The following is a 16,052-nucleotide window of genomic DNA, read 5'->3' as shown; positions in this document are numbered from 1 at the left end:
TTCAGGCACTGCTATTCACACCTTCCTTCTTACAACCTGGGTCCTAAGCCATTAAATACAGAATTATTTGGACTGGTTTTAAGTAGAAATGCATGCTAATGTGTACTTCTGGAAAAACAAAGCTATTTTTGGCACAAACTCTTATCCAAATCTGACTGCCCAACCACCAAATTAATAACAAGCACTGGTAAAAGCAGTGGTTGTATGCTTGTCACCCACTAATTAAATCACTTCAACCAGAGCAGCATTTCAGCTCTTAAGCATAATCTTTACTTTCGAAAGGACTCTATCCTCTTACTAAGATGGCTCCTCAAAATGCTTTTACCAGGAGTATTTTTCTCCTTGTATCTTTCCCAAACAGCTCCCAGAAATCCTTCTACCAGCTTTAATCAGTCAGCTTTGCTTTTTTACCTCACTTCTCTCAATACCTCAAATGGTTTGTTCGGGTTAGAAAATGAAGCATATGAACTAAACTAAAAAAAAAAAAAAATAAGGGTGCATTTCAGTGACAGAAAACAGCTGCAGCCTTTGTGGCACTTCCCTTTGAACCTCCCTCTGTTGCTCTTTTTTCCTTGCCCTTCAGACTGCACTATTCCAGGGAATTTATTTGAACCAGAACTGTCTTTTTTCTGTGTTGCAGGGCACTGTTTCATGACAGACAAAGCAGAGTGGAGAAGGACAGCAGTCCACGGCCCTTCCTCAGGCAAACATCCAGGACAGGCAAGCTTGGTTTGTTTGGAGTTCCAAGGAAAACTGGAAGACAGCCCAGAATTCCTCTGTTCACCTTTAGGCTATGATTGCAATCTTGATGCCACTGATGCAAATTCCCTCTGGAGTGTTATTTCCCAGTGGTAATTCCCAGTATGAACCAGCACAGCTCAGGCAAGGGGTTCATCCACAGGCTGGGAGAGTACGACTGACACCTGGCTCATCCCAGCTCTGCTGTCACAGCAGCTGCAGCTTCCTAATTGAGGCCCACCACTCATCTGTTTGGGCCTCTAACTGCTTGCTAAAGTCCCTGCAAGAGGTTCCCAGCAGAGACAAAGTTCCTCCAGTGCAGCTCAAACAAACAAAAATTGACACCTTCCCCTGCCTTTCCCACAGTCAGAGAGCAGAGGAGTGCCCTTGCTCATCCCAGTTCAGCAGTGCTGGGGTTTGCTGCACCCTGGAACCTCTAAAGTAGCTCCTTAACTTTTTGTGGCTGCCCCTGAATCCCTGGAAGGATCCAAGGCCAGGTTGGACAGGGCTTGGAGCAAGCTGGGATAGTGGAAGATATCCCTGCCCACAGCATAGGGTGGGACTGGATAGGCTTTAAGGTCTCTTCCAACCCAGACCATTTTGGGATTCTGGGATCAACCAAGGATTGAGCGCAATCACACTAACAAGGTCGAATTTCTGCCAACAGGGGAATGCACAGGGATGCAAGGCAGCTTCAACCCCACTCCAGCTGCAGATCACCCTTCTCCCTACTGGCTGTCCCTTCCCAAGTGAATCCAGGGAGAACACCCTTCTCCCTCTCACACACAAAGCTGTGAGTTTTGGGCATACAGAGGGGCCACAAGGAGGTCAGATCAGTAGATTTAGATGTACAAAACAGACATTCGTTTAAGTGAGTTTAGTTCTTCCTCCAGAGGTTTGCTACCAGAATTACTTGTTCTACATTCTTTGGAGCTACAGCCTGATAAAAGTCCAGCCAGATATGCAGTGGTCCAAGAACAGCCTGTCATCCTAGCCCGAACAGCTCAGGAACACCCCAAGCCACTGCCAGGGGTCACACCCACTGCCTGAACTGCCAAAAACAAACTACTTCCCACCACTGCTGAGTTAGTGCTGATTGTCAAGCCTCTTGTAATAAATCACCTAAGCATGCAAAGCTGCAGGAGCATCTCCTCTCCCAGAAGCCTGCTCTGCTGTGCTTGCACAAGCTTTTTAGGCACTCAACGTCTCTTCCCCCAAAAGACTTCACATCAACAAATGCCTCACATAGAATCCTCTGGTAGCAGCAAAATTAATATATACCTGCAAGGCACTTTTTTTCTCTTCATCAATCAGTTGATTAGTTATTTTTAATTAAAACAGCAAGCTCTGATTGCAGGATTTTAAGCAATAATCCTTGCCACTTTAACTACTGTTTTCTGTGGTTCAGACACTGAATTCATAAACCATTAATAGGACAGAACAAGCAAATTCAGGTTTAATTCTCAAGCAGCATTTTGGCTTGATCCAGATTTCAAGTTTCCATTATTCAGTTATGCCTCTGCATGTTTCAAGTATCAAGAAGTAAATAATAATTTGCTAACAGATCAGTTTTCATCTGTGTACTCTGAGTTTAAGAGAAAAACAGCTGGTTCACACACAAAAAAAACTCCAATGCTTCATTTTGCCAGAAGTCCGTTAAGTTTACTTCAAGCTTGGACGAAGAGGATCAAAAAACAACCTTTATGGCTAAAAAGGTTCTCTTTGCCAAACCAATGGTTTTACATCAGACTTACTGTTAAAACTGAACTAAGACCACATTTTACTTTCCTATTTTCAGATTTTGGCTGGACAGAGGCCCATATGCAGACACAAATATATATATGAAGAAAAAAAAAAGGAAAGAAAAAAAAAGGGAAAGCTACTGTTCATGTTATTTTCCTGTTTACTAAAGCCATGAAAGGAAAAGTGCACAGCTACTGGTTTCATTTCCTTTACCAAGTTGCTAACCATGATCAGTTTTAACAACTTACATCCCACGTTTGAAGCTGTTAACCAAGTACTTAAATCCCAGGGTCCAGGGGTAAATCTTCATTTCAGGCTGCTAAGGCATGGGAAGAAGGAAAGGAGAAGAAAACAAGGGAGACCACGTTTTCAGGATATGTCCCTAAAAGTAAAAATGTGGTTTGTGAAGTGTCCAGGGGCCAGTAGCAATACATAAGGAATTTTTGGAAGTTTATTTGGAAACTGAGGGAAAAGAAGCCAAGTTCAACTCCTGTCTGATATCCATACCCTTCTGTCAGCCCCGGCAAAGCTCCATATCTCTTAATCAGTCCTGTAGCAGCTTCTGAAGGACAAGGCTTCATCTGCAGCAGATGCCCACCCAGCACTGCAGTGGAGCTGTCCCAAACAGCCACCAGCTCCAAGCTCTCCCACACATCCATACCTGGGATACACAGCAGCAACTCAACACTTTGTGCTTCAGGCTTCCATTTCTGGACAGAAAGTCAGAGCCCGGCTCTGAAAAGTTCATTCACACAGCTGATATGATGCTTCATTGGGGGAGGAATGAGTGATAACCATGGTCTCACAAAGCTGACTGTACCATTTCACCAGCAACGCACACACCAAACCAGCACTCACTTTTGAAGGTGTTTAGCAGGTTGCTCTACCAACCACTCCCATTTTGCCAGAGGAATTAGGTACTCTTAACACTTTTCCAGATTTGTGCACATGTTGCCATTGGGAAGTTACAGAAAAAGCAGGATGTGAAAGGCACATGAAACTTCAAACAAAAACACAAGCAAGCCTGATTTAAGCATCCCTTTACCTGTCCACGGCCATTCCCTTGAAAATGAAGCACGTGTCACCTACAGTCACTCTGCCTTCCAGAGGGGGACATGAGGGGGCCTGCCACATCCACAGCAGCTGAAGCAAGAGGGGAGAGCCACTATTCCCCGATTTGGGAGCAGCCTGCCTCAAGTTTAGCAAAGCTTTGGCACACAGAAAGGTGAAAGCAGGGTGGGCTCCCACGCCCCTGCTGCAGGTGCCGGGTGACGCGTGTGACAAGGCTGTCACTCCCGCGGCAGCGCCAGCTCGCTCCCGTTGCCCTCCAGGGCGCTGGGAAAAGCACTCTCATCCCCCTTCCGTGATCCATGCAAACCGGGCTTTGCCGGGAGGCGGGAGGAGATCGCGTCTTTTCAGGGAGAGCAGAATTTGGAAAAGTTACACGGCAGGAACAGTTTGCATTCATCCCCAGCTTGTTACGTGGGATCTCGGGAACATTTGCTTTGCCACTCCAGCTACACAGTCTGATTTTATTTTTAAATGTCTCTTTTTTTCCCCAGTTTCCACTCATCAGAGAGCAAAACTGTTCTCAGTCGAAGTGAGAAACGTATTTGCTTAACACGCAGACAGCCCAAAGAGCAGTCTGAGAAATTTATATGTCACGAACCTCCTCCCGTCGGGGGGTGGGTGGGAACAGACGCGGAAATGTTTCCACCTTAACTTTTGATGATGGGAGTGGGAGCTACCCGCCTTGCAAACACAAGGGCTTCCCCCCACACCTCGGCGGGGCCCAAATGAGTCAATTGACTTGCATCCAAAAAGCCCTTCGGCTACCACACCCCTCCCTCCGAATTAACATCCAATCATAATTAATGGCCACTGCCGAAACGCGCAGAGAGGGGCTGGAAAGCCGGCACCTGCTTCTCCCGGCGTGTGCCCCCAGATGACACCACTCACACACCTCTGTCTTGCTCATCCCAAGGTAATATCCGTGCTCAGGCTCCAGCCCCCACGGCTGACCTCACCGCGCATCCCTCGAGTTCTCACAACATTTCAAACACAGGACTCGCATCAGCCACAGGGATAGATAAAAATCACCGGGGTGTGTAAGAGGTAGGCAGCAGAGTCTCGTCACCTATCAGGAGCCGGGCACCGGGGTTACCCTGCTGGTTCCTGCCATGATCCCACTCCCAAAGCGTTCCCGGGGCTTTCCGAGCCCGAGAAGGTGTCTCTCCGCAGCTTTGCGGTTGCAAGGCGAGGAGCTCCCTGTCTCCCCTCCGCAGGACTCCCCCGGTGCCTGAAGGGCTGAGGCGCTCGGGAGAAGGCAGCAGGGAAGGCACCCAGCACCACTCCGCTCCCCCCAAAGGAGCTCGGAAATGAGATGGAGCAGCAGCCTCTCCCGCGCCAAGTATCACAGGAGCGGAATACTAACGGGTTCCTTTATTTTACCCATCACCATATGCAGATATTAAAAGACCGAGCGCTGCATTTCTGCCACTACTGGCCCTCGCAAATTAACCCCGCATCTCAAAGCGACACCACAATAGTTGAGGTCACCGTCTCTCCTCCGCTCGGCGACAGGGACCGATGGGGAAGAGGAGGCGGAGATGGGTGTTTGCCCTCGCTGGATGAGGCTCTCCCGCTCCGGCCGCGCAGCCCTGCCCTCACCCCAGCAGGGTGGGAGCCTCCGGGCTGAGGCAGCCCCAAGGAGCCGCGGCAGGGCAGGTCCCGCATCATCCCCCCCCACCTGCGCATCCCTCCGTCGCCCCTCGACTTACCCCCTTTTCCGCCGGGAAACTTTCGGCCGCGACGGGTAGCGGGACGGGCCGGGGGCCGCCGCCCTCTGAGGCAGCGAGGCCCGCGGGGTCCGTGCGAGCGCGGGGGCAGCGGCGGCTCCGCTCCGCCCGCCGGGGCCAGCGCGGCTGCGGCGGTGGCTGCGCAGGGGCGGGGGGAGCGCGGGAGCGGGGCCTCCGCTGCCCCCCCGGCGCGGCCGCGGCTCCCGGCGCGGGGAAAGCGCTGCTGCGCTGCGGAGCCGCTGCTCGTGCCCGCCTCCCCGCATCGGCGAAAGGGAGAAAAAAAAAAAAAAAAAAAAAAGGAGGGAGGAGGGGTGGGGGGAGAAAGAAGACAGCAAGCGTTTCGCGAGGGCTCCGGGCATCCCTGCCTCGGCAGCCGGCGCTCCTCCGGGATAGCGCACCCAACTCCCCGGCAGCCCCACCGCCCGTCTTGTTCCCCGGCCACGGGCACAGCCAGGGCGGGCAGCGCATGGCAGAGCGGGCCAGGGGCTCGGGGCGCGCTCCTTCCCTCCCTCCTTCCCTCCCGCCGCGGCTGCGCTGCGCTCCCACCCCGCGCCCCCCGCCCTGCCCGAGCGGGAGATGCTCCGCGGCGCCGGGGAAGGAACCACCGGCAAAGACGCTCCCGGCACTTACTGAGCCCAACTCCGGACCGGAGCGCGCCCACTGCCGAGGCTGCGCTCGCTGCTGATGCCTGATCCCCAAATGCCACCTGTAGGCCTGTTTCCGCGGAGGCTGACTGTCTCAGGGCTGCCGCCCGTCTGAATCCGGCGTGCGAAGTTTCAGGTGGCGAATCAACACCGCGGGGACCTGTTGGCGGCCCGATGTGCGCGGCGGGTCAGCCCCGCCGCCGGCTCCCGCTGCTCCCCGAGAACATCCCGCACAAACCCGGGCCAGTAGCACTCACTGCTGGGCCAAGAGAGACCCCGAGGGGGCAAACCTCCGGGGGTTACCCTAAAGCAGCGCAAACCTTCATTTCCCAATAAACAAACTCCGCGTCGGTCCAGCCATTTGTGGCCGATGCGAGGAAAGGACCCCTCAAAAGTGAGCGGCAGCTAAAGCGCTGCTGGTTTCAAAAGCAAATGTTCACCTCTTCACCCTACCAGCCCGGGGCAGGACAGGTTCTCTCTCCTGGGAGAGAGAGCTCTTCCTTAGCTAAATGAATAGAGAACGAGAATCTGCCCGTTTAATTACACCGGACTCCCCTCCCTTCTCGCCTTTAAATCCCTTTATTCGGTTTACCTGTGCTCCTCCCTCATACTTCTGCGGGCAACTCCATCAGCAAAACCACCAGCACCTGTCTGTAAAACCTTTTAGAAAGGAAAATAATCACTCCTGACCTTGCACGTGAAAATGACCATGTAAATCTCGAGTGTCTCAATATCCTCTCAGATCCAAACGTCAACGCAGACTTAGGAACCACAAATTTTCTGCACGAAAGCCGAGTATAATCTGTTCTTCCCCAAATATTTTCAGAGGACCCCGCTAATTCCTTCGGAATCCTAATAACCAATCCCAGCCTTCAGAAGAACTCGCACCGGATTTAGCGTCCCGAGCAGCTCTAACACTCGGGATATCAGACGAGGAGCACAGAGTTTGACCCAAGGGGAGCGGGATGTTGCCAAGAAGCTTACATTCCAGTGCATTTCCCTTGGACGGCGCCACGGAGCAGCACCCACGGCTCAGAGACCCTCACTGCGGTCCAAGTCACAGTCAGGAGCCACTGGGTCGAGCGGCTTGGGGCGAGTGGCTTCGCTCCCTCCCGCACCCACTCAGCACGGGGCCGCGGCTCCCGCAGCTCGGGCGGCCTCACTGTTATGGCGGGGGTCCCCCATCCCATCTCATGCCATCCCCCGGTTCCCCGCGTCCTCACCTCCGCCTCGGGCCCCGGCTGTCTCCGCCTTGCCCCGCTCCGGGAGCGGCGCGGAGCCGCGCTCGCCAAACGCGGGCGGAGTGTGCCCCCGCCGCGGTTCGGAGGGACGGCGAACTGCAGCCGCAGGCACCGGCCGCCCGCTCTCCTGCCTGCCTTCCTTCTCTCCCTACTGCCCGCCTCGCCTCGCTCCTGCCCTCCCCGGCCCGTCCGACATCGCCCCCAGGACCTCACCTCTGCGCTCCCCGCACCTGCGGAGGCTCCACTTGCGAGGGAGGAAAAAAACCCGCAAACTTCACTGAAACAGAGAGGAACTGCGGAGCGCCGGACCCCGCGTGGACTCCGAGAGCGGGATTAGCTCGGGGATGCCTGGTGTGGAGTGATTTCCGTGAAGTAAGAATGAATATTAATTACAGCGGCTGAAGGGGAAATATGGTGTGTCCTGGTGCTGGCATAGAGTCAGCTCATTAGCAGAAGTGGTGTTTAGGCTTCCAGCAGTTGTCCTTGCACATTTGTCTTTACAAACAAGAGATACTTGTAAAGATCCTCGTGCACTTCTATAGAGGCCCACAAGCTTCCCTGTTAATTTGCTTTAAATATAAGCATTTCCTGAATATGTGAGCTTCGCAGCTTAATGAGAGATTTTTGGTGAACTATCTCAATAAAAATCTGAAACAGGCAGGATCAGCAGCCTGTGGAATCAGGGACTTAGCCATTATTCATTTTTTACTTCAATTTTTGTGTACAACACTGCACATACACTGAAACTTCCCCTGCCTCTGCCCCCAGAGTTTAAAAGCTTAAGCCCAGACCAATGCAGTAGCTCAGACCAGACTCCTCCACTCAGAACAGGATGCAAAGAACAATTATTTAACAATCAAACCCCAAAGAAGACGGAGGTTGTCTGGAGATCTCAAATCCCGACCCCACTGCTGCTGCTGTTCCCACCACCGCTGCTCACACGAATACCCAAGCAGGGCTCAGAAAATGAGTTCTGCCCAGTTGGTTGCCCTGCCACCAAAAGTTCCAAGTTCCTCTTAGCCTCACAGCAACTTCACTTGACCCAGTTCAACTCACTAAATCAGCAGGAAACTCACCTGGCAGAAACAGACAGCATTTCCTTCATCTTTAACAAGCCAAGGGGGATCACTGAGGAGTCAGAGAAGCAGCAAAGCCATTCCTGAGCAGGTCTGGGATGAGCAGACCTTGCAGGGGGTGCAGAACCATCCCCCTTCAGCTGCCAGTTGTTCTTACACTTGCTCAGCCACCTGGTGACCCCTTCTTCTCCATTCCACCTCTGTAAATCCAGATTAAATCCCCCAGCTGAACCTGAGACTGAAATTTCTTCCCTCACCTTCTCTGAAGGCAAAAGCAAAAGTCATTTTGATTCAGATGGGGCCTTCTTGTGTTTCTCTCCCATCCAAAAGCAGTGAGAGCAGGTATGTTAACCCCTGTGGTAGCCAGGTGCTTTACAGGTACACTGTAAATATTTGAATGGCAATGTGCACTCTGCAAATCAGCTCACAGCTCATGCCTCAGCATCATTTGTAAGCACACAGGTGAACAAAAACCTCTCTTCTCTTCCTTCCCTTTCCTCATGCTTCTTAAACATCCAAATTCTTCAGATTAACTCCTAGAGGAAGGAAAGGAAGCCGAAGGAGGTTAAGCATGAGGGCAATGCTGCTCAGCATCTCAGGTGTTGCCCTGGCCAGGTATTTCTTCCCACCACCATTAGATGAGTCACAGATTCTAGCAAAGAATCTTGTTCGCTTATACAGAAGACCAACAGACCTGAGAGCTCTGGAGCTTCTGTGCTAATGCAGAATCCAGTGGATTTTGTTATAGTGCACAATCATATTTGAAAATGATGCTTTTAATTAGAGAAAAATTTAATTTCTACTTCAAAATTTGGTGGATGATTTTAATAAGAGTATAGGAATTACAAGCAAAAGTGTCAAGACTCCACTGATCAAATATTTACACATAATTTAAATGACTCTGCCATTTACTTAATTTTAAAATTCAGACTGAAAGAGCAGAATTGCCACTGTTTGTTTAGGTATGGCTACATTCACTAAGCTCATGCCTTAAGCCTTTACTTAATCTGTTTTACTACTCAGAATAATTGCAAACAGGGCCATAATTTCTATTACGTCCCTACCTTCTCTTCTCTTTTAAAGAACAGTTAATCACAGGAAGAACACGCAGAGGCATTTGTAAAGTTCTGATTTTTCTTTTTCAATGGCCAGCTGTACTGAGAATTTGTTCAAGGATCAATGTGCATTTTATATGAATACAATTAAAGTTGTGAATATCATTCCCCAAAGCCCCAAATTAAGTTCTCCTAATCCATCATCTCCTGTGAGCATTGAAATGGATGGAAATTTTATTGATTTTAGTGGAAGCAGGTGTAGCTCCTTTGCGTGCTGGTCCATCTCAAGCCATCTGTACCTATATGAATGTGATGTGTACACTGTGTGCACTATAGATCTGTACCTCAATACCACCCACAATCTGCTGCACATGGAAAAAGTTATTAATTCCACATGCTATTGCAGGAAATTATAGCCAGGAACGTCTAACACTCTTTAATTAATTTACATTTACTGCAAGTTGTGTTCAAAACAGACACAAACAATCCAAACCAGCCCTGATGCAAATCATTTGCAGATGAAAGGTTGGCACGCAGAACCTGTTGTTGTCCCCATGTCCAGACATCCATCCCACTCTTCGTTAATTTGGGGAATGCTGAGTGACCACACTGCCCATCGATTTCATTTGCAGCTCTGAGTGCTCAGCACTTCTCTACATTAAGCCTGAGGGTGCAGGAGGTGAGAGAGTGAACAGCCCACAAAAGCTGTTTTGGCTGAAGGGGCTTGCTCAGCAACACACACAGAGATAAAGGAGAGTTCTTCTCTTCCACCTGCCCCCAGCACAGGTCAGCCTTTCTCCTTCAGCAATCCTCTGTGTTGTTCTCTTCTACAGGCACCTTGGGAATTCCACACACAAGCTGGGAATCTTCCTGACACACCCTCAGGTGCACTTACCCCAGGTAAGTGAGAAAGCTGGCAGAGTTCAGTGCTGCAGTTAAAGGTGATACCCCAATCTCAGAACCAGTGATGCTGGAAGCCCTCCAAGATCACTTATTTTTTGAACCCTCCAGGTGTGGTGACTACACCACTTCCCCAGGCCACCTTTCCAGTACTTGACCATCATTTTGGTGAAGGAATTTCCCCGATATCCAACCTGAGCCTCCCCTGCACAGCTTAAGGCGGTTTCCCCTTGGCCTGTCCCTGTTCCCTGGGAGCAGAGCCCGACCCCCCCTGGCTGTCCCCTCCTGTCAGGGAGTTGTGCAGAGCCACAGAGTCCCCCCTGAGCCTCCTTTTCTCCAGGCTCAGCCCCTTTCCCAGCTCCCTCAGCCTCTCCTGGGGCTCCAGCTCCTTCCCCAGCTCCCTTCCCTGGACACATTCCAGCCCCTTCAGGGATCTCTGGCTGAACTGACAAAGGATTTGTGGTCCCTGCCCAGTGCCCAGAGATGCTGAATTAAAAGGTGACACCATGGCTGGCTATTCATAACTTTTGAGTTCCTGACACTGCAACTAAAACAACTTAAAATACAAGAAAACCACTGTAAAGAGGAGAGGGCTGCTGTATTCATGCGAGAACAAGCAGAAAGAGAAATCTCAGCAGGTCCCAGTCACCTTTCACCACCTCTGTTCACACAACAAACTTTATCTCCTGCCAAAGAGAGATCTTGATTGGGAAGTGGAGCATCAAGGTTATTTTTTTGTTAACTTACTAGAATTGGTGAGACAGCATTGCATTACCAGTCCAGTGTAGCCCAAATCCTTTCTCAGCGTTCCCTGAGGAACCCATGTCTCTGCCAGTGCCACCTGCCATGGTCCACAGTGACACAGTGTGCCAGGCTACACCATTTATGTTTTGACAAACTGCCAGAATTTTGCTAAGAAACCAAGTGCTAAAAAGAGAAATGAGCGAGTTTACATCTCAGGCAAAACTGAACAGAATTTCATAGAGTAAGAAGTACTTTTCTTGGTTTCTAGAGGCGTATTTCCCTGCTAAGTTCCAAAGACTCATGGAAAACAATGTAGGTGCTCCAGCCTCTAAAAAAAACACATGGCATGAGTTTCTTACCAGGGTAAACCCTAATAATCTGAAATAAACCCACACTGCTCAGAAAGCATCATGGCTTTAACCAGAAAATGAGACCGGATAATAGCAAACATAAAGCCTTTTGTACTAGGAAGAACATATTTATGACTCTTAACAAGCACAGCACACAGTTCAACTTTTCCAAACTGGGATACTGAACAGATTAAGGGTTTGGAAAGTTCATCTTACATGCACTTCACTCAGAGCTTCTGATCCCTCTCCCAGAAAAAGAGCTGATTTACACCACTGACCATCACTTCTCTGTAGAGCCTGGAAACTGTTGCAGCAGCCCTCTCGTTAGAGGGCAGAAATCAGCCAAGGCACAGACTTCTTGTTTACCACAGCAAGAAAAGGATCCTGGTTTATTCCTCTTCACAGCTCAGCCATCCTGACTCCAACTATTTAACTGACTCTGGCTGCAGCAAGCTCCTACTGGAGGTTTCCATTGCAGCCTCTGACTGCAGGTGTCAGTTTGCAGACTGTGACTGCAACTTTTACCCAACTAGACCGTGGCTGCCGGTTCCAACAACAGGCTCTAACTGAATATCCAGACTCACCTCACAGCAGGGATTCTCTCCTTCATGCTCCTCAATGTTCCTCCTCCATGAGGATCCCCCCCACCTCACAGCCTCTTTTATCCCACTCATCCTTAATGGCCAGAGCTGTGACTCACCTGGGGCGAGGCTGTATTTGTTAATTAACACAGCTGTTACTTATCAGGGGTGGGGTCATATGTATTCCCTTCTCCTACAGGAAACAGCTGTCAGAATCAGGTGGACTTCTTGAAGAGTTGACACTAATAAGGGTTCTGTTGGTATGCACAGAAAATCCTGAAGAGCTGAACATCTCTGACGGGTACTACAGCTAATAACAGCTAAGGATAATTAGCAGCTCCCAGAATACACTCAGCAGCTTTTGTTACAACTTAGTTGTGAACACATCCATCAAAAGTGATTATACCTCACCAGTAACTAAATTACAAAGCTAAAACAAATGAAGACTGAGTACAATAACAACAATTCAAAAGCCTCTGTATTCTCCGAAGTCAATAAGTTTTGTCCTTGCATCGTTTCACCCAGTTAGGAACTCTTCTGTATCTGTGGTTTAAAACATTTTTGAATAGCTTTTTAAATTACCTGCTTGCAAATAAAACAAAGAATTTGGGAAAATATTAACCCTTGTTTATTTAATATTTTGAAATTTGTATTTAGTGGCTTAGAACAATGTCTAGAAGCTCTCATGTTCCACTACTGAAGTAACAATTTTCCTTGCACATGGCAGGGGGTTGAAATTAGATGATTTTTAAGGTCCCTTTAAACGAAAACCATTCTCTATTTCTGTGATTTCATATTTCTTTTGATTTCTCTGTTAGCAAACCCAATGGCAGGTAGATTGAGCTTGGGGAAGGAATCCACATTCATGTCTCCCCTACCTTTAAATGCAGCACAAGTTCTCTGAGTTGTGACACGTGAACAATAATGAATGCAAATTCAAAATGTGTATTTTCACTCACCCAATGAGAATTTACTTCAGTTTAACCAAAATATCATTGCTTCTCATAATTAGAAGAGTCCTATATGGACTGGAAAGAGAATTTCGCTCATTATAATCAGAATCGTAGAAAGGTTTGGGGTGGAAGGGTCCCAACAGCCCTGCCATAGGCAGGGACACTTTCCACTATTCCAGGCTGCTCCGTGTCCAGCCTGGCCTTGAACACTTCCAGGGATCCAAGGGCAACCACAGCTTCTCTGGGCAACCTGTTCTCAATTTTTTGCTATTTTGATGTGTCAATATCAAGCTACAAAGGAAAATCACATTGGTTTGCAATCTTTGTATTTCTGTGTTGAAGTAGGACAAAAAAAGGGTCGACCCACTCTTGCCCAGTTCCATGTGAAGCCATCTGTGTTCATTCCCAAGTTAAGGAATTGTTCATAAAATCCTACTATGGTTCCAGGATGGCAGCTGTCTGCATTCCCTTATTCCGTGGGGACACTTCAGCATAGGGCACAGTGCCTGGTGCTGGGGAAACCTGAAACAATATCAGATCCTCTATGTGACAAACAGGATTGAAGCTGAGGAATCTCTGAGCTGGGAGAAGAAATCCCAGAGCCCCTGGGTGAGTGTTGTGGAGTGCACATCTGGAGCCATCCAGCACAGAGCCCTCACCCCCAACACCTCAGAGGGCACAGATGGGAATAAAGTCAAGCTTTAACTCTGCTGGAATTTCTGGTTTAACTGAGGGGGAAGTGTCAGGGAAGTGACTTTTCCAGATGTGAAACACAGAGCTATAAAAGGTCTAACAGATACAGGACAAGTCTTTGAGGTGGACGAATGGGCATCCCATTAAAGTTGAAATGGTTTCCAAAAATATCCCACTAAAGACCTCATCAAAGCCACTTTTCCAGTAGCTGTAAATGTCACACAACCACTTCTAGGTAGCTGTTGAGTACAGGAAGGGGACACTGCCTTAGCCACTAGCAGAAGCAACAGAGGAACCAGGCAGAACACAATTATTGCAAATGGATTCCTGCCAGCCCCATACAGTTAATAACCTTTACTCTGAGCAAAATGTAACATTTAATGGTCCAAATGGTGAGTGTTGCTCCCCTGGAGACTTCTTTCCATAGCCTGAGGGAGAAGAGCAGCCATTGGCACTCATCACATCCCTCCCAAATATGCCAGCTACTCCAGTCCACCCCAGCCATTCTTTAACCGCACTCCCTGAGTGTCTTCCATGATTACATCTCAGTTTTTGAGTGCTGACCACCCTTGACACAGACACTGGAAACAAGCCATGGCATTTTCCCATTAGGGACTGATGGTCAGTTTGGTGCTAATCTGTGTTTGCATCAGTATTGAACAAGAGTCCTCACTGAAGTTACACTTGATTTATGTGGGTGCCACAGAGATAAGAGCCCAGACCAAAAATCTAAAAAGGCCATTTATTTTTCTTAATCGTGAGAAACACAGATGGGATTTTAGGTGGATACAACAATTTAAACAATGAATTAATTTTTGAAACTAGTTTTTACTGCCTGAAGAATCTTTTATCACCACCACTGACAATTGACTATGTCCCTGAAGGACCTTTATTCAATAATCTTCTTAAACTAACTCATTGTCATTGTCTCTGAGGCCTACAGAGCTGGCAGGTCTATTTGTGTCACTTGGGTATTTGCAGCAGAAGATGGATTTTCAATGCTATGAGACTGACCTTTGAAGACTTATATGGGGTATTGATGGGCTACAAAACTGGGTTGACCAAAAGAATTGAGCAAATCCTGACTAACTCAAGTGTTAACGTCCTGCCAATGCAGTGAGGTGTTTGGACAAACTCAATTTTTATCATCAGCTCATCGCGTCTCAGGTAAGTTTGGACTGGCAGATATTGTTAGGGAACAGCTGTTCCCACGCATTTCTTTTACAGACAAATTAGCTGGAAAATCTGCCTCTGTTTAGCACAGAGAGAAAAATATTTACACAGACCATGGGGCCTTCTGTGCCTTACAGGGCTTAGGAGCCTAAAAATGCAGTGCAAGTTGTCCTCTCCTTACCTACCTATATGTATTATCTACCTCTAGACATGTAAGTGTTGGTGGGGAGGGGAGCTCTATTTTATGTCTTTGCAATGAAATCAGACTGAATACCTCAAATTTTAGCCTTAGTAAGACATTACATGTCTGATTAAACTCAGCAAGGTGGTGTAATTATTGTCATAATTTCTGGTCACTCTCCATTAAAGAAAGAGCAGGCAATGATACAGCAGTGAAACTTTTCACAGATATAATGTAGGAAGAATGGCAGGCTGGAAATATTTAGCTAAAAGAAGAGGGAAATACAGGGAAAACAAAGATATAAAAGCTAATGAATGGCGTGAAAACAGAATGAGTCATTACAAGATACCATTCTCATAGCAAGGGATGGCTGGAAGCAATTCATGTGAAAGTGGTATAAGAGAACATTTTATACAACAAAATTAGCCCGAGGATCTATCTCACAGCTGAAAGACATTCATGAAAAGAAGTTGGCCAGCTCTTTTGCTCAAGTTACACTTCCAGGGGAATGAAGTCACTTAAGATCCTAACAAAACTGCAAACATGAGGACACACTTCTGCAGGCTCCAGGATGAAATAACCTACGTACCACCAAGCAGCAGGTGGAGAATGGACAAATTACCTAGAGCAGGGCTTCCTGCATCACTCTTAAAGGCGTCTGAGCCAGCAAACTGCCTGAGACAGGGTGCTGGGCTAGTGTTAGTGTGATGTAATCACAATCCCCAAACGTTGGATAATTTGAGCCCAAAATGAGAAGTACCTGAACTGTGATACAAAAGCAAGCATGTTCACTGGGAAACTTTCCCCTGCTCCCCATGTTATTATACTTCGTGGGTAAAGCATGCAACTCTATTTATTTTTGAAATTAAGCAGAACTTTTACACTGTGCCAATGGAATATCCCCCACTGCAATGCTAAATGATGAGCGCAGAACCAGCCCAGAATTAAGTGGGATGTGTGATGAGGCCTAGAAGTTGGGTAATTGGGAAGAATCACTCAATATCAGAAAAACAAAGTGAAAAGTCAATTTAAAAAACCCAAAACACAATAGGAATTCAAAATTTAGAGAAACATGTTATCATCAAAAGTGCCCTACTGCACTGGTAAACTCTTTGTTAATTGACTGTTTTGTTAAGGTTCATTAAGGGCTGGTGTTGTAGCCAATAAATCTGGTTGTACAGC

Source organism: Chamaea fasciata, unplaced genomic scaffold, assembly GCF_029207755.1.
Source record: "Chamaea fasciata isolate MVZ Bird 193981 ecotype frontalis unplaced genomic scaffold, bChaFas1.0.hap1 SCAF_9, whole genome shotgun sequence".
Taxonomy (NCBI): domain Eukaryota; kingdom Metazoa; phylum Chordata; class Aves; order Passeriformes; family Sylviidae; genus Chamaea; species Chamaea fasciata.
This window is presented reverse-complemented; position numbering follows the sequence as displayed.